General features: G+C 36.8%; 1 protein-coding gene and 1 long non-coding RNA gene across 6 annotated transcripts in view; one reads left to right on the forward strand and one right to left on the reverse strand.

The window, feature by feature from the left end:
* The window catches only part of kif6 (kinesin family member 6), a 283,602-nt gene that overhangs the window by 45,996 nt on the left and 213,950 nt on the right, over window positions 1-23,656 (forward strand). For all 5 annotated transcript variants that reach the window (XR_012370505.1, XM_073869458.1, XM_073869455.1 and 2 more), the window contains one exon: window positions 20,855-20,964. The gene's annotated coding sequence lies outside the window, so the exon portion shown is untranslated. Of the gene's footprint in view, window positions 1-20,854; window positions 20,965-23,656 lie in introns of those variants that run through there.
* Window positions 1,496-4,192, reverse strand: LOC129418314 (uncharacterized). The gene is made up of 3 exons (XR_008636099.2): window positions 2,657-4,192; window positions 2,239-2,388; window positions 1,496-1,682 (listed from the first exon to the last, which is right to left on the reverse strand). It is a non-coding gene; the product is annotated as an uncharacterized lncRNA (long non-coding RNA).

Here is a 23,656-nt window from a genome sequence, read left to right on the forward strand (position 1 = left end):
CAGATGTCCATCTCAGAAATGGGCCAAAGCCAGTTTGAGCCCCCTGCTTTAGGCACTTGGTGCAGTAAACTTCCGAAACTTTGGGCTTGTTTTTGCATTGTTTTTTGGCACAATAAGTTGTTAAATGCGTTGAAAATATGACTGTGCTGTTGCTCATAGAATTGGTTGATAGAAAAAATGGGCTTGGTAAAAGTCCTGGTTGAGCCACAGAAAGTTCAGGCTCAGGATTTTTTTTTTCACTTTAAGCCCTGAAAATGCTGTTAAACAGTTATGTTACCTTGAACCCATTAAAAGGGTAACTTTACTTATGTTGGTTGCTAAACAGACTTTAATTTTTGACTGCAGATTGTATCACATTTGTAAATTTAAGAGAGATGTTTAATGCAACTGTCTCATGCTAGTTTAAATGTATGAAATTTGCTGTGGAGGAATCCTTTTGTAAAATAAATTGCCAAAATTGTATTACTCATGTAATTTGTTTCTGTGAAATTGCTGAAGAATTTTGATAAAGATTTTAGAAGTTGATTTAACTTGATATAGAAAATAAAAAATTTGCTTAGCAAGAACTCAAATAGAAAAGTATTGTAAATGACACATTTGATTTGCAAGCACTCAAAATACACAAGTTTAGATAATGAAATATTTGAGGTGCAAGAACTTAAAATACACAAGTTTAGTAAATTAAATGTTTGATTTGCAAGAACTCAAAATATAACTGTGTAGTAATTTAAATGTTTGATATGCAAGCACTCAAAATATAACTGTGTAGTAATTAAAATGTTTGATATGCAAGAACTCAAAATATAATTAAAATGTTTGATATGCAAGAACTCAAAATATAACTGTGTAGTAATTAAAATGTTTCATATGCAAGAACTCAAAATATAACTTATTCGGGTTTACAGTGCAGCTTACTTTTTAGGGCTTTTCCACTGGGTACAGTACGTAGTATGGTGAACGTGATTTCACCAAGTAAGATGTGATCCTGGATCAACACCATTGTTGGTCCTGGATCAACATTTTCATTAACCAATCAGATTGCAGGATTAAGATTAGTGTGCATGTTAGATTTAGGTTTAGGATTCACTGTAAAAAGAATCCTGTGAAAAATACAGTAACTTGCTGGCAGCAATTAGCTAGTAAGTTGCTGTATTTCATTTCACAGTATTCTTACTGTAAATGTAATTGCAGTAAAATTAAAATTACTGTAAACTCTTTTAAAGTAATAATCACAGTACTGTATTTCATAACTACTACTGTAATAGGGATTACTGCATTTATTTTGTGTAAAATGAAGACACTGTTTGTCACAAAAATGCCATTTATTTTATCACTTTAAATTACAAAAATTCATAAATTAAAAATAGCATAGCATACATTTTTTTTGTGTTACATTTTTTCTGTGAACATCTCAAAACTTTTCTGAACATATACATTTTTTTAAATATGTTAACATTTTTCTGTGAATGCTTCATTTAATTTCAACACTTTCTGAACATACAAAACAATCAATATTTATTAAAAAGTTTCTGGTAAATTACAAATGCATAAAAGTTAAATGATTTACATTTACAGCAGGATTTCAAACCTGAATATTGTTTTTCTCCAAGACCTTTTTTTCAGAAATATTATTCTTTTAAATCTGGACATGAACTAGTTGACTTCATGGGCTGGACTCTACCCTGTAATGAAAGAAATTGACTATTAATGTAAAAACAAGACAGATGGGTTGATGACATATACATAAAAGTTTACTTCGCAGTGTTTTACTTTTAAATAAACAATTTTATTTTTTTGATATGCTCTGTTGGTGGTTTGTGGAGTAAAATCTAATATTTAATAACTGTCTACATTATTACTATTATAAAATTATACATGAATATCCCAAATTTCTGCCACAATACCATGTTTACAGTTAGTGATACAACAGTGAAATTTATGGTAAATATTTGTTAATTTGTGAATGGAAAAGTATTGTTTCACTCGACGCACCAAACACATATTTTGAAACGACGAACCACACACATGATGGGCTACATACATGTTGTGACAAACGCCCTCGGAAAAAGAAGTCACCGGTTGCCACTGTATTAGACTAGCTGTGCTGCTTTTCTACCTTTTGCATGGTGAGTTAAATTAAATGTTTGATATTTAACAATAGGACAACAGTTCATTTAAAAAAAAAAATTGAATTGAATTCTTAGTCAAAACTATATAAAAAAACAAATAAGTGCTTACCTCTGGATAAATCCCAATGTAGTGGCTGCCTCATACATAGTATGACGCAAAAAGGCTAGAGCAGAAGCGAAATCACAACGGTCACTCAATTGGAGGAGAACTCTGCACTCGATGGAAAGCATCCATTTTTTGCCCTCAGATTGGACTCTCCTAAAAAATATTAAATAAAAGTTGACATTGCACAGTATTCAATCTGATATGGTTTACTATTTTACATAAGCAAAATTAATTGAAAACACTAGCCCTACATAACTACCTCTTTCTTTCCTATTAGATCAATAACCACTAGAGAATTTTGGAATATACGCACAAGATGACATAAAACTTTGTTCACACACAGTGACTTGATACAAATACGCTTTATAGATGAAGTAACCCCTTAAATTGACATCTATTATGTTGAGTGCTGGGATCATACCGAGCATGATGAGCCTTGGAGTGCTTAGCATGGAAATCTGGGCCTCAGCATCTGCTTACTGTAGGTGGAAGTTTCCTGTAACACAAAATAAACAAACAAAAAAATAACTTTTAGAAATCACAAGTACAATATTCATAAGAGTAAAAGTAGCTATGTTTCCATCCACATGTTTTTATCCGAATTAAGTGATATCGAATGAAAAATGCGTTATGGAAACAGTAAAATTCGATTGAATTTCATGAATATCGACTCAAAAGAAATACGTTCGATCTCATCGGATTTTATCTTGATCGATATATGGCTTATCCGATAAACGCTGATGGAAACGTTATTTGCCGAATAAATAATGATTTGCGATTAAGGTTTAGGTCCTTTTATGGTTGCAAAGAAGAAAAAGTTTTAGGTCATTTCCGCTCTGGTGGCACACATGGCGTGTGTCAACAAAGTCAGATGTAAGTGGACAAACGACGAGACGAGATTAATTTTAAATTTAATTTACCAGAGAAAATAACGGCTATTTTAGAGCTGAAGATCTTTGCCCGAACCCGACGGGTTCGGTCGGATTCGGGCTTCATTTCTAACATTTTACACGGGCTCGTGCTCCGCCTTTGCACGGTAGGCTAAATGAGCGGTCAAGTTCAATGCTGCTGCTAAATGCCTAAGCGCAGGACCACGCTGAAGCCATTTACAGTGGATTTAATAATTTCCTCAACAAAAATGTAGCCCAATCTTGGTGAGTAAAGGTTTTTTAATGTATAACTAAATATTACCTAGTTTTAAATACATAATTTAGACAGAGGATATAGACTAATGTTGGCATTAATGTGAAGAAAGTGCCGAAGCAAATACCACGGAACCTTTATCTTAATTTCGTTATTCCCAACCATCTTATTCAGAATGTATTATCTTAATTTAATCCGTTAAGAAATAATTGTTTTTATTGGCATGTTGGCCTATAATGTTGCATATGCCTATTTAGAACGAGATGTTACGATGTTACAGATGACTTTTTTTCTTTGTTTCAACTTAAGTGACGTGTAGCCCAGTTAGTCATTAATAAATAATGTTAAAACCTGTGTAAATTACTCATTCTTGATAAAAGCTGTTTGTGTGCGCAAATTTAAATAATGTATGGCTGTAAACGGGTTCGGGCTTTTAAAAAGCTGTCAATCTAAATGTACTTTCGGGTTCGGGCTGCATTCTGTCGGGCTCCGGTCATTTCATGCCCGATTACAGCTCTATTTTAGATAGCAAAAATTTAAGAAATGCCATAATTTATCAGGAACTCGCGAAGGAAATGTCCAACAATGGTTATGACAAGCCGTGGGACGTCCTCTGGAGCAAATGAGGCGCTCAAACAGCGATACGTGTTTCAAAAAAGAGAGTTATCTCGCAACGGTGCCGGAGGGAAAATAAAAGCAAATTCGACCTTGAGGAGATGGATCCTCGGCCAAAGAACCCTTGTAGCTTTATTGGCTTATTAACAACTCTAAAGATATTTTTTCGTTGTTATTTACGTTAAGAATTGATCCGGACTATCATTTCACGTTAATGCCTCCGTTGTCGTTGGGCATTTATGCATCTGCATCATCATAGCAATTTGATGTTAACGTAATTTTCTTATTATTATAGCTTGATATGTCGCTATCAGCTCAGCTGGCACATAAGCACTTATAACTTGTGAAATGCCGCAAATTTGTCTAGCAAAACTTTGTTCGCAAATGTTTGCTTGAATATTGTGCGATTCAGTGCGAAAATGAATGGAAACACCTTCAAATGTCTCAAATCAATTCGATATACCAATTTGATCGCAAACCAGCATGTGACGTCATTACGCACAGGTTTTTATTCGCTTTAAAGCCGTTGGATGGAAACACACTTTCACCAGCTTTATTCGCATAAGTTTTTTAACCGAACTTCAGATAATTCGATTGACAAGTGGATGGAAACTTAGCTAGTGTGTCAATACTGTACAAAAATACTTGCATCAACCAAGAGAAAAACAGCTTCTTCCTGTTGCATGGTTTCTGTGCACTTTAACATGTTTGATATATTAATTTATACAACAGTTCTTTCTGGTTCTCGAATCTGATTGGCTAAGAGCTATGCGATATTCTACTGATAACGGCACAGTAACCGCTTTACCTTTTGTATCATTCCGCCACCTAGTGAATGGAGGTCCTTTAAACAGGCTCATCTCTGAATGGAAAAACTGCACGCAAACACGGACAAACACAGATGCGCTGTCTCATTAGTTCACTAGCTCGTTAGGGTTGCTGCGGTGACAGAATTTTCCCACCTGTTAATCAGCACATGACAAATCCGATGATACCGATATCACCGTGTGGGAGGGGCTTATAAATGCTCATGCAGACGTGCGCATTTTACTTTCACTTTTGAATCACGCAACTGTTTAAATGCAGCGCTTGCATACGCCCGGCCCAATAAATATTATAACAAAAACGAGTAAGACCATTCAGTTGTAAGTGTTTGCTCTCTCTAACGAAACTAAATGATTTAATTACAAGAAAATATCAAAACGATGTTGAAAGACGGTGTCACGGTGGGCAAGTTATCTAACCGGTGAGAGGCTGAAGCACCAGTAATCACCGTTTCACAGACTATCGCGACAAGCCTATAGCTCGTAAATCAGTCTGTGAATCCCAATCGGAAGCGACTATTCCGTCAAAGATCAGCGACTTCCATGTAACAGGACCCTCAGTGTATGTAGATAAAAAGGTCTCGTTCTAAGTTAATAAACACATAACGGTTCATTATGAAAGGTCTTTATACACCCCTGATCATATAGTTTAGTATATTATTTTGCATTTCTGTCAAGAGATCCTTCTAAAAATTACACACTGCACCTTTAATGGGAGTTATGTCTTGTCACATCGTGTGGACGATTAACACTTGGAAAGAGGAATGTAAACTAATTTTTTCTGAAGCAATATCTCTTATCAGAACGCGAAAACACTGTGGAACTGCAGGTAAGCACCGCAGCTTTTAAATGTGGACATTGATCATTTATTTTATCGTGACGTGACTATTAAAACATGTTATGAGATATCGCCACTGATAAATTTAAAAGCAGCATGCAAAAACATCTCTCTGACACTGATAAATAACCGTTTTATATAGTACTGACAAGAACAAAGTGTAATAATAATCGAGTGCTCGTATCGCGTTAAGAATAAATGGGAAAGCATAGTAACATTATAAAATTATAGTTTTATTAACTTTCACCTCGCGTCAAAACAATAACAAACACAAAAGACACTAAATATGAATAAGAAAACAATTAATAGTTTCATCATGACACCAAATACTGCTGATTTGATCTCATTTTGACCATCAAAAACAAACAAGGCCAACATGAGAGCCAGGGAATCTGTCAGAGATGTAGCCCAGAGAGGGCGGTGGTCAGCGGGGCGAGTGAACACTGACGTCCGCTCATGCTTTGGTTCTCATACCTACCGAATCTCACTAAGCAAACGTTCAAACAGGCGCTATCTTTACTAATCGACTGCAGATTTAAATATAACACATATACAATAAACACATGTATATAAAAAAAATATTTGGAGCAAAAAACAGCCGGTTGCATCCCAAAAGTTAAAAAACGTTTTTTACTACACTTTAAACCAAAAAACATTGTCTGTTACAGAAACCATGGTTAAAGCAATATGGCAATCAATACGCCATGAAACTAACGTTATACTACTAAAAGAAGAAATGATTCATTTTCGTAGGGGATCATGCTGTTGGTGCTGTTTAGTATTAAAATAAATTGTCTCTTTACGTTTATGATGGCTTAAAAACGCGTTTTGACATCGGTAAGTTAATCAATGGAACAGGTGTAACGGACAAAAACTAGACAACAGCGTTTTTGTACACACTCTAAAAATGGTTGGGTTAAAAACAACCCAATTGGCAACCCAGCGCTGGGTAAATATTGGACAGAACACATGTTGGGTTAAAGTAACCCAGCACGTTGGGTAACACATTTTAACCCAGCAGGTTGGGTTGTTGAGAAAACCCAACATGTAGTCATTTTAACCATTTATGGGATTAATATTCTGGGTTTTGGGTTATTCTTGCTGGGTTATTTTTATCATGGGCTTAATTGTAAATCAAGACCATTGTTAATAGCAAATAAATGTTTATTTGACTGCAAAATAACTACAAACTCTTGCATTTTTACAGTTGTAAATTGCAAAATCATTTAAAGGACTGCTTACTGACCCAAGTATAAATATATTTATAAAATATCATAAATTATGTACATTAAAGTAAAATTGTAACAGGTTGAATCAATTCGGCAGTGTAAGAAAAGAAACAATGTAATTGTTAAATTAAAAGTAAAATCATTCATAGATGTGTAAAGTTTTTTTACAGAACAAATGTTTTAAGTTTCACAGAATGGAATGTATTTCACTAAAAAATACTTCATTTATCAAAGTTACTCGTCGCGGACAAAGATGTACAAAGGAATCGAACAGCAGAGGATTCATCCATTTGAAAAATGACAGACTACAGGAATTCCCATAGAAGCACATTGCCTGGGGTATTTATTTTCAAGCACTTAAAATGCCTTCAAACCAGAGACTGTAAAAAATATGCAAGTAGTGTCTGTGACGTCACCCATTGGTTTGTGAAAAGCATTTTTGAAGCTTAAAGTAGGCGGTGCGTGCCATCGCCATCTTGACCGAATTGCAGTTTTAGTCACTTCCGTATTCAGAGAGACTGATTGAGAAAAAAGATTGAGAGATCTGCTGCATGTTTCCCATGGCCAGGACGAAAGGAAAGGGTTTTGAGGATTCTGTCCAGAGAAGAAATTCCACCACATTTGTTGCAATCTACAAAAGAGGAAAAAACTTTTAGTGGTCAGAACTGAATTATCAAATTTAAGTATTCAGAAAACCATGTGGGCCAAGTGAATTATACATTTTATAAAAATTATAAGGCTTTCTTTTGCATCCCTGGCCGCATTACCACCACGTGTGAGATTTTTTTTCCCAAAAATGCAATGGCCTGTTGTCAGTTTACATAAGACTTTGGTGTTACACTCCTTTAACTGTTGTGCCAACAACAAAGGCTGCAAACCACACAGACTGACAAATAGGATGATCTGACTATAAAGAATAAAGTGCTGCAGAACTAAAATGTAGCAGATAATTAAGACATTCCCAATACATTTTAAATAGGAATTATTAAATGTTATACTTACTGGCTGAAGTTGTATGAAGGTCTTGCTAGCCTCATCAATGGATGGAGGTTAAAACTCTGCACACTCTAAAAAAAGAATTGGAAAACAACATCACATCTAATCAAATCTGCAAAAAACATAACATCTCTGTTACAGTATCAGCCACAGATCAGAGGGTTGGTCAATATAAATTTTAAATCACAGGAGACAACCCAAAAATATTATAAAATGAATATAAAATAGTAACTAAATACGACTCAATAACACATCTAATTTCATATAACACATACATGTTTGTTAACCGATAGTCACTTCCACGCAGCCTCCGTCTTTCAAGTTCATGTCCAAACACTTAAATTATTGTTTCATTTTAAAAGAGAGGAACCAGCAATATACATACAAGACACCGGTTCTTGGAAACGCTGTTTCGTTTTCATTTATCAACGCGTTACCTGCCGTACCGACTGTGAAGTGAATGTGCTGCATGTCCCTGCCTCAGTGACAGAGTAGACGGCGGCTCCGTGATCCTCCGCCGCAACGTGCTCGCGCCTCACGGTCTGTCTTTACATATCGAATGACAAGAAAGCAACTCGTTTGTCACTAAATTTAATTTACCAGCGTCGCTATCGCTTGTTAAGCTGGGAAAGGGAAAATTGTGCGCGTGTGTGACACAAGAAGCCGAAGTGGGGGTTGCGGAGGTCGACTCGGTACCGGTTTTGACTCGCTTTGTTAAAGGCTTACAGAAATTGTCATGAGTTAACGTAATCAACCGTGTGATGGGGATTTTGTAACACAGATTTTATTAATTTTATTAATATGCCATATCAAACATCTTAGAACGATTATTCAAGTCAATTTGTGTAAATAGCGATCTAAGGTAACAGTCTTCATTCCTCCAAATTACACCCGTCGTCTTAGTCTGTATAAATTAACACGTTGCTGTCTCGCAAAATGTTATCATCTTGTTTATATTCATGAAATGTTCACAAAAACATATAAACATACCTTGAAACAACTGCTTCCAGTGACTCTGTCCTTTCACGACGACCGTTGCTGCAGCACATTCAAACATCAAGGGCGCGAAGCACATGAGCCTCTTCAAACAACCCAACATAATAATCCAGCAGTTTTAACCCAACACCTAGAAAACTGAAACTACCCAAAAAGTGTTTAAAATGTAAAAAAATAACCCAGCAAAACAACCCAACAGACTCAACCCAGCATTTTGGGTTAAAAAATAACCCAGCCATTTCCAGAGTGCACTTATTTAAACGTGACTGATAGTTTACTGTGTGTTAGAGCTTAAAGACACTTGTAGCAAAATAAAACATTACACAGAGATATATATTTTAAAATGTACCTCTCGTGTCTGTCCGCACTCAGGTGTGGCACCCGTTGACCGTTGAAATTCAAAATGAGTGACGTGAGCCCGATTTTAACCCAACTCTCTGGGTTGTTATGGAAATAACCCAATAAAAGCTAGGAACAACCCAACAGAACAACCCAATATGTTTAACCCACCTATTGGGTAAAACAAATAACCCAACGGTTTTTAGAGTGTAGGATTTAAAGGGGACATTCCTTGAAAATCTTATTGTTTCCATATTTTCCATGTTTAAGTGGTATAATTGAGTCCCCAACTTTGCTTCTACCAACCCAGAAAACATGAAAAATAGCAACCCTTTAACTTTGTTTTGGTAATGCTCTCTCTGCAAGCATGTGAAAAAATAGGTAACTCAGATTTCGCTCCCAGCGTAACGTAGTAAGAGGATCATATTATAATGATACCGCCCCTTTATCTGCACTATCCAACCACGACACCGCCATTTAGTGCGAGAAACAGAGAGAAAAAATGACTGAAAGCACAACGTGTCTGTATTTCCTCAAACACATACAGTACAATCGTATAACTTGTAGTTAGGGTCCGAGCACCGTCGGTGCAAAGCTCTTTTATTTTTGCTCAGTTTAGTATTATTTTCCAAAATTAATCACATTTTGGAGGGCCTAAACATGCTCAAAAACTCATGAAAATTTGCACACGTGTCAGAAGTGGCAAAAATTTACGTGGTCAGTGCCACTGCTAGCCATTTTGGTGCCCTAAGCATAATTCCTTTATAATGCCCCCCACCCCGACCCTGAGAAAAAAAAATGTTTTTGCCAGTTTAACTTTTTATTACCAAACATATAACTTAATAGCAGAAAGTAAAATCTTCACAGCGTTAGCCAACACACACTACACATTTGAAAGTGCAAACTTTTATAGAATAGCAAAATAGAAAAGAAATACCAAACTTAAATACATTAAAAAAAATCAAAATAATCCAGAATTTTTTTTACCAAGTGCAATGTCACTTTAAATAAATTACCTTAAAAAAACATTAATAATTAAACAAGAATACTTTATATTCTTAAATAAAACAAAGATTTAGAGAGCTAAGTGTCACAGTAATGTTTGCTTCATATCATACATGATGACATTTTATATTTATATATATTTAAGAGTCATGAATTGTTAGCCTACCATGTGCACTGATTGCTAACGTTAACTTTTACTGAGAATGTACCGTCACGTCAAAATAAACCACAAAATAAACTACAGCTTAATATCTAAAGAAACGTAGTAAAGAAAGTAACAGCTGGCGTCAGTTATTTGTAAAATGCATGTTTTACAGTAAAATGTCAATTTAGCTTGCACTGAAGTTATAAATTATAACAACATAGTTTGCTAACATTAATGTAAGCACAGCAAGTTCGAGGCGCATTACGATTAGCAACAGCTGCAGCCCAGGCACATTTCCCTTATTTAGGAAAGATTAAACATGATGGACTTACCTGCAAGTGATGCACGGGCATCATCCCGCAGTTTCTTCTTTTTTCTTTTTTCCGATCCTGACTCCTGCTGTCTTTTTCGGGGCCATTTTCCAAAAGTTGCCTACTGTCTGGCCGTTTTTTAATCCGAAGGCTGCAGCCTGCACGAGGTTGCATATGCAGGCTGCATACGTCACCAAGCCTGGTTTATTTCAATTAACTGAACATTACATTAGCAAGTCATAAGCATATTACAACAATTTACTATTTACTAAGAATAATAGTACATTTTATAATCGTTAATATTACGAAATAAGAAAGTTTTGATGACGTTTGCAGCCTAGAAATGCGACCTCTGGAGGCTGCAGCCTTCGAATTGAAAAACGGCCTCTGTCAAACTTCGTCAGGCGCCCGCGCGATCAACCGGCACGGACCATCAAAGGCTGGGGGGCATACTTTCTATACTAGAGCAATTAAATTATCCCGTTCCCCCTTTTTTGTAACATATACATGGATGAAAAGTGCCAATAATTCTATAGGCTAATGAAATTCTATCACCATTATAATTTTTTTCATTAGGCTATTTTTGGTGCCCTCTCAGCACCTGGTGCCCTACGCACAGCGCGTGATGCGCGTTATGGGAGCGGTGGGGCTGCATGTGGTATAAGTTGCACAATTGAGTGTGTAAAAATGGCTTGATAGCGTCATCTGCAAAATTTCAAGAGAACATCTCCCGCCACAAAAAATGTATAGATTCGAAATTTGGTTGGATCATCTATTACCCCAAGCCCTATAAAAAAAGTCTCCTGGAGCCAAGCTCTAAAGCCCACAGAAAATTATACATTTTTCTCTATGATTTCTGTGCAAATTTTGGCATTTCCAGGCTTCATAATTTAACAAACTCTAGGGATTTTATTGACTTTTCATTAAAGGGCATGTCTGTGACAACCTGGCAAAGTGTGATGTTTCACCATTAAACATGAAGCTGTTGTTATTCAGGCATACTTATCCTATCTGCCCCAGACTTCACACATTTGTTAAGGGTCCCGGCCTGAACAAATCAACATGACAATATTCAGTTACAATCATAGCGCCACCTAGAGGCAGCAGAAAATACAATGTTTTACGCTCTGACTTAGTGCTCTTAGAGATTAAACTATATCTTATTTGGTCAGTCTAACCTTAAGGCCTTTTGTGATGATAAATGGCGACAACTTTGACCTTTCATTAAAGGGTGTGTCCGTGGCAGCCCGGCAAAGTATGACTAAATGAATCACATTTTTGAGGGCCTAAACAAGCTCAAAAAGTCATGAAAAGTTGCACACGTGTCAAATGTGGAAAGAAATCACATTTGGTATAGGCTTCAGAAATTGGGGTGTAAAAATGTCTCTATAGCGCCACCTTCAAAAATTCAAGAGAGCAGCCCCCCGCTGCGTTAAACATACAGGTTCAAATTGCGGTAGGATCATAAATCACCCCAAGACCTACATAAAAGTCTCTTGAAGCCAAGCTCAAACCCCACAGGAAGTCAGCCATGTTGAATTTTCTCTGTAATTTGGGTGCAAATTTTGTCATTTTGTCAGTGTTGCCACGAGAAAGCGAAGATGCACTTTTAATAGAAAATAGACCGCAACATACTCATGGTTAAGACTTGTAGAAGCTCAAACCCCACAGGAAGTCAGCCATGTTGAATTTTCTCTGTAATTTGGGTGCAAATTTTGTCATTTTGTCAGTGTTGCCACGAGAAAGCGAAGATGCACTTTTAATAGAGAATAGACCGCAACATACTCATGGTTAAGACTTGTAGATGGCGAAGCAGAGAGAGCTTTTTGCATTTTATTTTTCTGTGCCACATGGTGGAGAATACGACGTGAAGCGCAGAGGTGTAAAGTACTTGAGTAAATGTACTTCGTTACTGTACTTAAGCATTTTTTGGGCTACTTTGTACTTGTACTGAGTATCAAAAATATAAGCAACTTTTCATCTCTACTCAACTACATTTTTGATTGAGAATTTGTACTCTTTACTCCACTACATTTGAAGAGCCTTCCAAAACGCTACAAATCCATTTCAATAGTTTTCAGAAAAGGAAATTTTTTTACCTAGACCCACAAATTTTGTGAATATTCAATTTATTCTGTTAAAATTGTTTTTGCTCAGTCCGAACATGTTGAATAATGATTATTAAATCAAACAACAATATTGTTGATTATAAATTCAACGCTATAAATCCATAATTTTTTTCCATAAATTGATGTTTTTTCTTTAAAAAACAAAAAACAAAAATAAGAGAACATGCAACATATACTCAGGGACTCTTCATACTATAAATAAATAAGTAAATTATTCAGATTGTGATATACATTGGAGCCAGTATGAAATAAACAGAATTAAACATAACTAACTTGCTATTACTCCCTCCACCATTTTAGTTTTCTCCTTAGCAGGGCGTTAGGAACCTCTTTTGCTTAACATATTTCACCTCTCTCTCTCTCTCTCTCTCTCTCTCTCTCTCTCTCTCTCTCGTCTACACACAGTTGTTTTAACCTCACACGCACACACAGCGAGCTCCCCTCGATCTGCTCTCAATGACATACCATGTAACAAATTAGTCCATGGACTAATTACTTTATTGAAAGCTTTTTTGTCAGAAGCTGGCAAAGTGGAGTCCAATTAATAAAATGAGTTTAAATGTGTGGTTAAGTGCAACTTTGATTGATATTAAGACACTCACACATTTTAATATTGCTGTCCTTAAGAAGCATCAGCTCTTCTGAACCATGCTCTTAAAAGATATCTGATCAAGAGATGTTGCACTCCATAAGGCTGAAAAGGGATAAAAAACAATCTCAAAATGTTTAGACCTCCATCAGTCTACACTTAGACAAATTGTCTATAAATATAGACAGTTTAATACTGTAGCTACACTTCCTAGAAGTGGGCGCACAGCCAAGATGACTCCTAAGACACCATGCAGAATACTAAATATAGTATAGAAGAACCCACGAGTAACAGCTAAAGTCTTGAAGACATCATTGGAAATGGCACACATCTCTGTTCATGAGTCTACCATATGCAAGTCTTTAAACAGGCACGATGTCTATGGCAGAGAACCACAGAGGAAGCCGCTGCTCTCCCGAAAAACATTGCTGTGAGCCTGAAGTTTGCAAAAGAGCACCTTGGCAAACCCCAGTGCTACTGGGAAAATATGTTATGGACTGATGAAACAAAAGTTGAATTTTTTGGGGAAAAATACTATGGCTCAAAAAGGGCACAGCTTACCATCATAGAAACATCATCCCAACAGTGAAGTATGGTGGAGGGAACATCATGATTTGGGCTTGCTTTGCTGCCTCATGGCCTGGTCCACTTGCCATCATCGAGGGTAAAATAAATTATTAAGTTAAAAAAAATCCTACAGGATAATTTCAGGGTGGCTGTCCACCAGTTGAAGCTCAGTAGAAGTTAGTTGATGCAACAGGACATAAACTAACTTCCACTACAGAGACTGGCTTAAGAAAAACAAAATGCGCCATTTGGAGTGGCCTAGTCAAAGCCCAGACCTTAACCTGTGGAATGACCTCAAGAGAGCTGTTCACATCAGGCATCCTACAAATGTGTCTGAGTTAAAGCGGTTTTGTAAAGGGGAATGAGCAAAAATTGCTTCTGAACGATGTGCAGGTCTGATTCAGAACTACTGAAAGCGCTTGCTTGAAGTATTTGCTGCCAAATGAGGCTCAACAAACTGTTAAATCCAAGGGTTCACTTACATTTTCCTCCAGCACTATGAAAGTTTAATGGGGGTTCTCAAAAAAAGACACAAGAAACTAGAATTATTTGTGTGCTACATCGTGTTTGTTTATTCACTCTTAGAACGAATGTTAAAAACAACACATTAGTGTTGATTCTGGGACGACACACTAAATGCGTTGTCCCAGAATTCACCCATCACTGTGTTATTATTGAAACAACACATTTTGTGTTACTTTTAACACAACTTGTGTTATATTTTAACACAAAATCAACACAAAATGACACATAATGTGTTAATATTACACATAATGTGTTAAAAGCTTAATGCACAAATATGTGTTAAAAATTAACACATCCTTTCTAAGAGTGTTGTTGTGACTTAAAATGAGGATCAGATCACATTTTATGGCAAATCACAGTAGAAAACCAGTTTATTCCTAGGGGTTCACATACTTTTTCTTGCCACTGTATATCGTTCTACCAACTGCAGTAACAAGTTAGCCCCAGTAATTTGACCAGATTCTGAAATAGCTAAGAAAATGTTGCGTGGCCACACCAAAGCAACATCTATTGTAACAGATGTCCTTGCTCTGCTCTCAGTGGAGAAATTTATTCAAGAACTGACGTCACCTATGCTTTTTAATGCCTTGTTAGGAAGAAATTTTTATAGAAAAAAACCATGACCACCAATGTGACCTTTGACACCCAAAATGCAGATACTGCACTATGCCTTTGGATGACCTTAAACAACTAAAACACTTTTGCAATAGCAAAGTGCAGTATCTACAAACTAAATATGTTCATTCAACTTTTTCTCATGCGTCTTAATACATTTTCATTGTTTTTAATAACTGTAATAGTTTTATTGATGTTTACATGTTGTGAATGCTAAAAATGCTCCGTTACCACAAATAGTATTTTACCCATTTTATTAATTTTTATTAATTAAAAAAATTACATTAAACAAGTTTTGCTTTAAAAACAGTAGTTAAAAATTAACACAATTTAAAAATAGAAGAACATGTTTGTCCCAAAGACATTATTGTTTCACTGTAAAAAATACTTTGCTGCCTTTTTTGTCATTTCTACTTACTATTATTTATCTTGACTAGAGATGAGTTGTTATAACTACAGATGAGTTGTTATAACTTATAAAATTAAGTTGACTTTTCTCAACTATATTTTATAAGTTGTTACAACTCATCTCTGTTGACATGACAAATTTTTAAGGCAGCAAAGTATTTTTACAGTGTTCAAATGTACTATACGTGGTAACTAACAGTATGCACATTTTTGTTAATTTTCATTTCATTCTCTCAAAGTAGCACAGTTCTGTAAACTTAGATATTCTTAAGATTAGCTTAAGAAGTACTAAACAAAATGTTTTAATATTAAGTAGTCTACAAAATTAGTGCGTGGAAAAAGAGCACTTTCAGTGGCTACATTATGGAAGTGTACTTTTTCACCTAGTGTTCTTTCTGCCGGCCCGGCTGCGCTCGTCAGGTTGACTGGGCGCCGCTAACTTTGCCTAACAATATATCTTTACCAGACTCTTATCAACTTATCAAAAAAGGAGGAACCCCTGTCAATACAATTGGATTAGCTGCTTAAAAAGTGGAGAGATGTTCGAATCAACAAACACCAATGCAACTGAATCGGATTATATCATTATTGTCAGAGGATATTGCCTAGTCAATGTTAACCGCAGTATCTGCAGTGTCAAAGCCGGGGAAACAAAGCCAGAACGCAGTGAAATCACTTACTGCGGTTTGCCTTGGTATTAGCATGGATTTTGTTGTTACTGCAATTTTGACATCCTTGTTTCTCTGAAACGGGACAAAATTGAACCCAGGATACTTTGTCACAAGACAAAAGTCATAAAGCTCATTTCAAGCCTCATCTAAATTTCGACCAGGTGTGTAGTTACTGCGCTTTGGCTTTGGATGGCAGTATTCATTGATAGAGAAAACTCTCCTGGATGCAGTACAGACAGACAAACGTATAAATTCAAGAAGAAGAACAATTAAGGTAAAATTAACATTCGTTGTGTAAAATTTAGAATATATTTGTAGTCCTTTTGCTACACTATGTTGGTTTTCATTTGGTTGGTTTGCTGCTACCCATGTGTTTCAGAAAAGTGCTATCCATGGTGCTGGGGAATGCTGTTGGCCTGCTACCATCTGGATTGTGTTGACACATAGGCAAAATATGTGTCTGCTTGATGGAAGATTTTTTTCTTTTTTTATCCCATATAGCCGTTCTTATCAAAAAAGATTTTGATCTACCTTATTTGCCCTTAAGTAATTAAACTTTCTATAGGCAAGCTCTAAATATTTTGCACTGTATAGGCTAGGCCTTATATTTTGTTAAACTTATATAGGCTAGGCCTAATATTTTTTTGTCTTATATTTTAAGGCGATTTTGATTCACTAAGAGCATTTTTTTGTTTCGTAATGCCTGGTCCTTTGGACAGTTAACTAATTTGATAGTCCCAATAAAGACAAGATGTTGAAAAATCAGTGTTTTGTCTTTTATATGCCTATGCCTTAAGCTGTAGAAGCTTTAAAAAGGTAAAAATGCTGATGTGTCAAATACTTATTTTCCCCGCTGTACATGATAAGTTCTGTACACAAATCTCAAACCTAAAATCCTGTTGTGCCGCAGAGTGGCATTCACATAGTTCAACACTTAGTTACATTTTACTGCTGTGCGGTTTTGGCAGCCATGCACAAATTTAAGGACCTGTAGTTAACATTGTATTTATGAATTTTACACTTTAATATTATATTATTAATATAACCCTCTAGCTATGATTTTGAACTGCACTATTTACTGTTTATTTATTTAGCTTGTTATTAAAAATAATCTATTCTAAAAGGACTGTTGTTATTGATTCTTTGAGTTTAAGCCACAAATGCCATTTATGTTGTTGCTGCTGAAACCGTCTATATCTAGACACTCCTGGACGTTTTTCAGTATGCGTTCTTGTCTTTACTTTTGTTTTTGTTTACTTTATCATCAGTCGCAGCCCAAGCTGTTCCAATTCAAAGTTCACATCAACCCAAGTTCACAAAACATCCCCGAATGTATTCTTGATCCGCCCATTTTATCGAGGATTCATCAGGAGGTGATTTGTGTTAACATTGTGACTGTCAAGTATCCCAGAATGCATTTTGCTTCAACGGCAATTGAGCTTAAAACCTGCACAATTTTTAGTAAAATATTACTCTTTCTATGTCATAAAATGTAGTTTTAAGAGCTGTTCATTTGAGAAAATAGAGGAATAAACTTCCAATCTGTGGTCAGCCTCATCTTGGCAAGTCCATCTGAAATTTGCCGCTGGCTCAGTGCAGCTGCTCTCCCCTTCGGTGTCTGATGGTCAAACATAAAATATTCCCTTTGGATATATCTAACTGCCATTTTTTGGTCTGATCAACTTATTAATCTTTATTATTCATATGAAGTATATATATCTCAACACCAGTGCTTTAAGTGGGCCGGAACGCCCCGGTACTCAGTACCGCCACTTCTAAAAATAGCCCTTGAGCGTACCACCACCTCTCCGTGCGCCCAGAACGTGCTTTTAGCGTACCGGAACGCTCATTTGCACATCTGTTCAAATCAGAGGTTTAATTGAATCCTTTGCGTCGCTGCGGCTTTTCAGGGCGCCCTTAATGTACGCTTCCTAATTCGTCCCACCGAGAGCAGAGACTACATTACCCATACACCCTTGCGTTTACAAGTTAAAAGCGCATGCGTCGGACGGTCAGCAGTGTCAACGTGCTCTGGAGAGGTGTGTGAAACGCGCAACCATAGCTGCTCGGTTAAAATGAAAATACAATGAACACTTAATATGCCCTCCTTGTTTTAGACTCTGAGTAGTAAAAGAACACGGTCAGAATCAGGGGACTCGCTGGCTGACATTCCACCAAGCCAGAATGATAGCTGCAGGTCAGACGCAAGCCTTGTAGGTACGTGATAATCTCCGCTGTCGCGGCTGTCAGTTTGGTTCCCCTCGACGCAACTTCGGATTTCCTCAGGCGATGTGCAGAAAACATTCTTGAAATTGTAATAGACATTTAGTTTAATTGCTAAACTACAAGTGAGCGAAATTTAAATGAATTTGAACCACCTACACAGTAGTTTTACCACCCGCAAAATGGAAAACAATAGGACAAAATAAATTACTTTCGAGTTTAAAATGGCCAGTATTTTGTTATTCTTGAACCCATAGACATGGTCTTGGTGTCATTTTAAAAAAAAATGTTAAGCTCTTTCTATCTGAACAACTAGTTTTAGCATTTAACCATGCTGAAAATGTTACTCACATATCTACCTTTTGCACATTTTATTTATGTTCAAAAGCTCTACAGTAGCTCTTTCTAATGGTATATTTTTTCAAAATCCTTTTGCACATTTTATTTATGTTCAAAAGCTCTACAGTAGCTCTTTCCTTTCCAATGGTATTTTTTCAAAATCCTTTTGCACATTTTATTTATGTTCAGTGGCTATTTCTAGCTCAAGCAAATCCAGAAACTTATAAAAGGATTTATTATTTTTTACAAGGTCGTCTGTTGACTGCTGAATATAAAACCCCTTCAATATAGGAGTCGAGTCAGCAAAAAAAAAAAAAAAAGATTATATATATATATATATATATATAGAGAGAGAGAGAGAGAGAGTACCGGCATCTCTTTTGGGCCACTTAAAGCACTGCTCAACACTGTAGTAAATCAGTGTCTTTGAACTGGATTTTTTTTTTTCTCATGTTTATTTCATGTTGTACAAACGTTTTGTAGTGCTAAAATATATGGTTGTGTTTTATATCATATTTAATTTTGTAATAATACATTTAAGCTAATCAGTGTGAATCATTTCTGAATCACATGTTCATATTTCCAAACGAAAACAAGCAGGGTTTTGCATTTTATATATTTCGTTTCATTGTAAAAGTACATTAAAGTTAGAATAGCCAGGGCTGCACGTATTGGTTAGACTGAATGTCGACCTCAAGTACACTGTTCCATTTGCAATCAGTGGCAGAACTAGAATTTTATACGTGGGGTGGACAGGGGGTGGCAAAGGCTACTTTAGGGGGTCCATAGTCCAGCAGCCATATCACCTTGTAGCCCAAGCTTGCCCAATGAAGCTAAGCAGTGGTGGGATCATTTGGGTGAAATGAGAAAAAAGATCTGAGTACCTGAGTAACTGAGTGCATAGCAGTGAGTGTGCCTGTATAATAGGTCCAAGGATGTTGTGTAGATGGAAAGGAGTGGACCAAGCATTGATTCCTGAGGAACCAAAGTGACCATCTGGTGAGCTGTGGACCATTCACCCTTCCACGACACCCTGAAGGATTTCTTGGAGAGATAAGATTTGAACCATTGGAGGGGAGTACCCGTGATCCCTAGTGATGATAGGGTGACAGCTGCCTTGTGTTGGGTGCGTTAGTTACCTTGGTGGTAAAGAAAGATTTTTTAGCTGTAGTGACAGCAGCAAAAAAAGAGGAAAGACTTGTAGTGACAGAGGTCTGCCTGGTGGTTAGACTTGCGCCATTTCCTTTCAGCAGCCCTGAGTGTAGTCCATTGCTCGTGGAGAATAAGCAGGAGGGAGTAGCACGAGCTAGTCTGGATGACAGAGGACAAAGATTATCTAAACATGACGTAAGAGTGGAGCATAAGGTTCCAGTGAAAACATTAGCATCTGATAAATATATTGATTTAACCCTCCATTATATGAAAATGTGTTTTACATATTTTAGATAGATATGATAGATAAAAACACTATGTAATAATAGACGTGCAGTGGTGCTCAAAGTTAGGGGAACAGGAGAGTTTCTGGTTTGGAAAAAGTTAGCATAAAGACAGTCGCCCCTGTTTGCAATATACTTGCGTCCAACTGTATGAATGTGCTTTAAGTGTTAGTGTGATTTCTGGTAATAATAATAATAAAAAAAGAACAACATCCTTACAAATACACTTCATGATTTTAATTTTGTTTGGTTCTCTTTGGTGGCACAGGAATGGCACATTTCACCTTTAACAAGAATTTTGAGTATATGTTTGGTATACTTTAGCACATTTAGATTTAGCTGTGTAAGGCATGTCTATGGCATCTTTTGATAGTTATGAAGCAGAAATTAAATTCTAACCCACTCCCTAACCATAACCTGCCCCTTATAGTATAATAGATTAATAAGAATTAAGATAAAATAAACTTTATTGTCCCGAAGGAAATTTGTTTTAGACACACAATATGGCTTCTGCTTAATACAATAACATGCTACATACAATTGTGTGTACACTAACATCCAATAACATCCACACTAAACCTAACCCTAAAACCTGTAGGAATGTTGTTTTAGGATCAACAAGTATGTTAACTCGAAATGTCACTGTACCTTACTCAAAGAGTGTTTCTGTTTACAGGACAGCACTACAATCTATACGACCCACATATCTTACCTGGAAATCTACAATGACGCTGGCTACGATCTACTGAATCCCCAACATGAAGCATCTCGTCTCGAGGACTTACCGTTAGTCTCCCTTCTGACTCTTTCAAGTTTCAAAAATTAAAAACATAATTTAAATATAGCTGTAGACAGCGATACGGGGCCAAGCAACAATGGTCCTGCAACACGCAATGAAGCTGAAAGGACATGCAATTGAAGAATGCAATGTAGCAGATATATATGGGAACTATCAGCACACAGGACTCAGAGATGAGAATGAACATAATGAAAAAATAAAAATTTTGAAGTATAGTATTTATTTGCATGCTGAAAGAAGGAGCGATTAGTCCAATGCTGACCTAGAAAACAATTGAACCATCAAAGCATCATACATGTTACACATGAGACTTAAACCAAAAGAGCACGAACGAAATAATACCTGTAAAAATAATAAAGTAAAATACAAATAATGAATTGAAGGTTTTGACTCTAAAGTAAGAGACTTCAATTGCTGCCCTAGCCAGGATTTGAACCCATGATCTCCAGGTGTCATGCCTGTCACTCATCTGGTTGAGCTACAGGGGAAACAGACATACAGAGAGCTGCTTAAGCGACAATGTGTATGTTCAAGTTTGGAGAGATTTTTCTCAAGAACAGAATTTTTTTCAAATCCCCTGTAGGTAGTCAAACCTGTTCGAACATTTGACTCTACATGACACAAATTTGTCAACCATTTTAATTGCTGCCCTACGCTGGATTTGAACCCGCAACCTCTGGATTTCATGCCCATCACGCATTTGGTTGAGCTACTGGGAAGGCATAGATTACCCCATCAAATATTCTCCATAGAAGTTTAGTTGATTAAATGGTTTAAAAGTTATTCCTGTTGACAAATGTATTACTTTTGAACAAAGATAAATATCAAAATTATGTTTGGTCATTTCTATGTGGCCGGTCCAAAGATAATCTGAGCCAAATTGTGTAACAATTCAACAAACACTGCAAAAGTAGTAGCAAAAAAACTGAATACTGTACTTTTCAAAATGGCCGCTACTGCATTTTTGAACTGGTGATGATGCTTGGCCACCAAATTACTGCAAGCCGTGCAAAACATGGAAAACAGACTGGTTGAGAATAATAGGTGAGAATAAACTCAAAACAAATATCAATAGAAAAACATAACACATGCATCAGACGGGATTCGAACCCTCAACCTCTGAGTTTTGATGCATGCGTTTAGTAGACTGCGCTACACAGGCAGTGTAGCTAGTCAAGGTTTTCAGAGGTGCAAGCATTCAAATGGCCCAATCAAGGAAGGTGCAGACATGACATTGCAGAGCAGAAATAACAAAATTACAATTTATAATATAGCTGCAAGCAGCAACTCGGGGCCAAGCACCTTCAGCGCAATAATGAGCACCCAAAGCAAGCACAGCAAGCACACAAAACACAGCAAGCTCACAAATCACAGCAAGCTCACAAAGCACAGTAAGCACACAAAGCACAGCAAGCTCACCAAGCACACAAAGCACAGCCACCACACAAAGCACAGCAGGCACACAAGCACAGCAAGCACACAAAGCACAGCAAGCTCACAAAACACAGCAAGCACACAAAGCACATCAAACACACAAAGCACAGCAAGCTCAAAAAGCACAACAAGCTCACAAACCACAGCAAGCTCACCAAGCACAGCAAGCACACCAAGCACACCAAGCACAGCAAGCTGACAAAGCACAGCAAGCTCAAAATGCACAGCAAGCTCACCAAGCACAGCAAGCACACAAAGCACAGCAAGCTCACAAAGCACAGCAAGCACACAAAGCACAGCAAGCACACAAAGCACAGCAAGCTCACAAACACAGCAAGCACACAAAGCACAGCAAGCTCACAAAGCACAGCAAGCACACAAAGCACAGCAAGCTCACAAAGCACAGCAAGCACCATAAAGCGCATCAAACACGCAAGGCTCAGGAATCATAGAGCAGAACCACCACAATGCAGAGCAACAACAGCAAACATGGAAAAATATAACATATGTGAACTACAGACAGGTTGAGAAGAATTGATGAGGAAGAACAAAACTTTAATAGAAAAATCTAATACATGACTCAGGTGGGATTCGAACCCAAGAACTCAGAATCTCAATGCATGTGATTTCCTGGATGCGCCACTCAGTTGACACAGTTCATGGGGCAGCAGAAAAAGATTAGATATCTGAAAAGATGCAGAATTGACACAGAACCTGCAGAACCTGGCAAAAAATAAACAAAATTTGTAAAAGGAGTAGCGGAAAAATCATCTACCAAATGCTTTACAATAATACATGAACAGAATGTTGGAAAATGACAAATGAGGTATCGTTAAAACCGGCATAAACCAGTGAATACAATTTCAGAAAGAAATTCATATCAGACAAAGTATTCTGAAGTTATAAGCAGTTCCATAAGAACTGTTATAGTTTATTACCCCTAGGTGGCGCTGTACTCTGACTTCCCAGGTACCTTCAGGACATCATGTCAAAGCTCCTTACCAATTTTTGCGTGGATATCTCGAATAGTTCAAAAAATACAAAAATGTAAGTGAAATTTCAAAATGGCGGACAGGCGGTTTGGTCAAACCCGGCATAATACACATCGACAGATGCGGCATGAGGTAAGCAATCCAAAGACATCAAGATCATAATTTTCTGACAAACTGTTATGAGCAAAAATAGCCTATTTTAATATCTCATGACCCATAGGTGGCGCTGTCGCCAGATTTGATATGGACCTCA

The sequence above is a fragment of the Misgurnus anguillicaudatus genome, chromosome 7, assembly GCF_027580225.2.
Source record: "Misgurnus anguillicaudatus chromosome 7, ASM2758022v2, whole genome shotgun sequence".
Classification (NCBI taxonomy): Eukaryota; Metazoa; Chordata; class Actinopteri; order Cypriniformes; family Cobitidae; genus Misgurnus; species Misgurnus anguillicaudatus.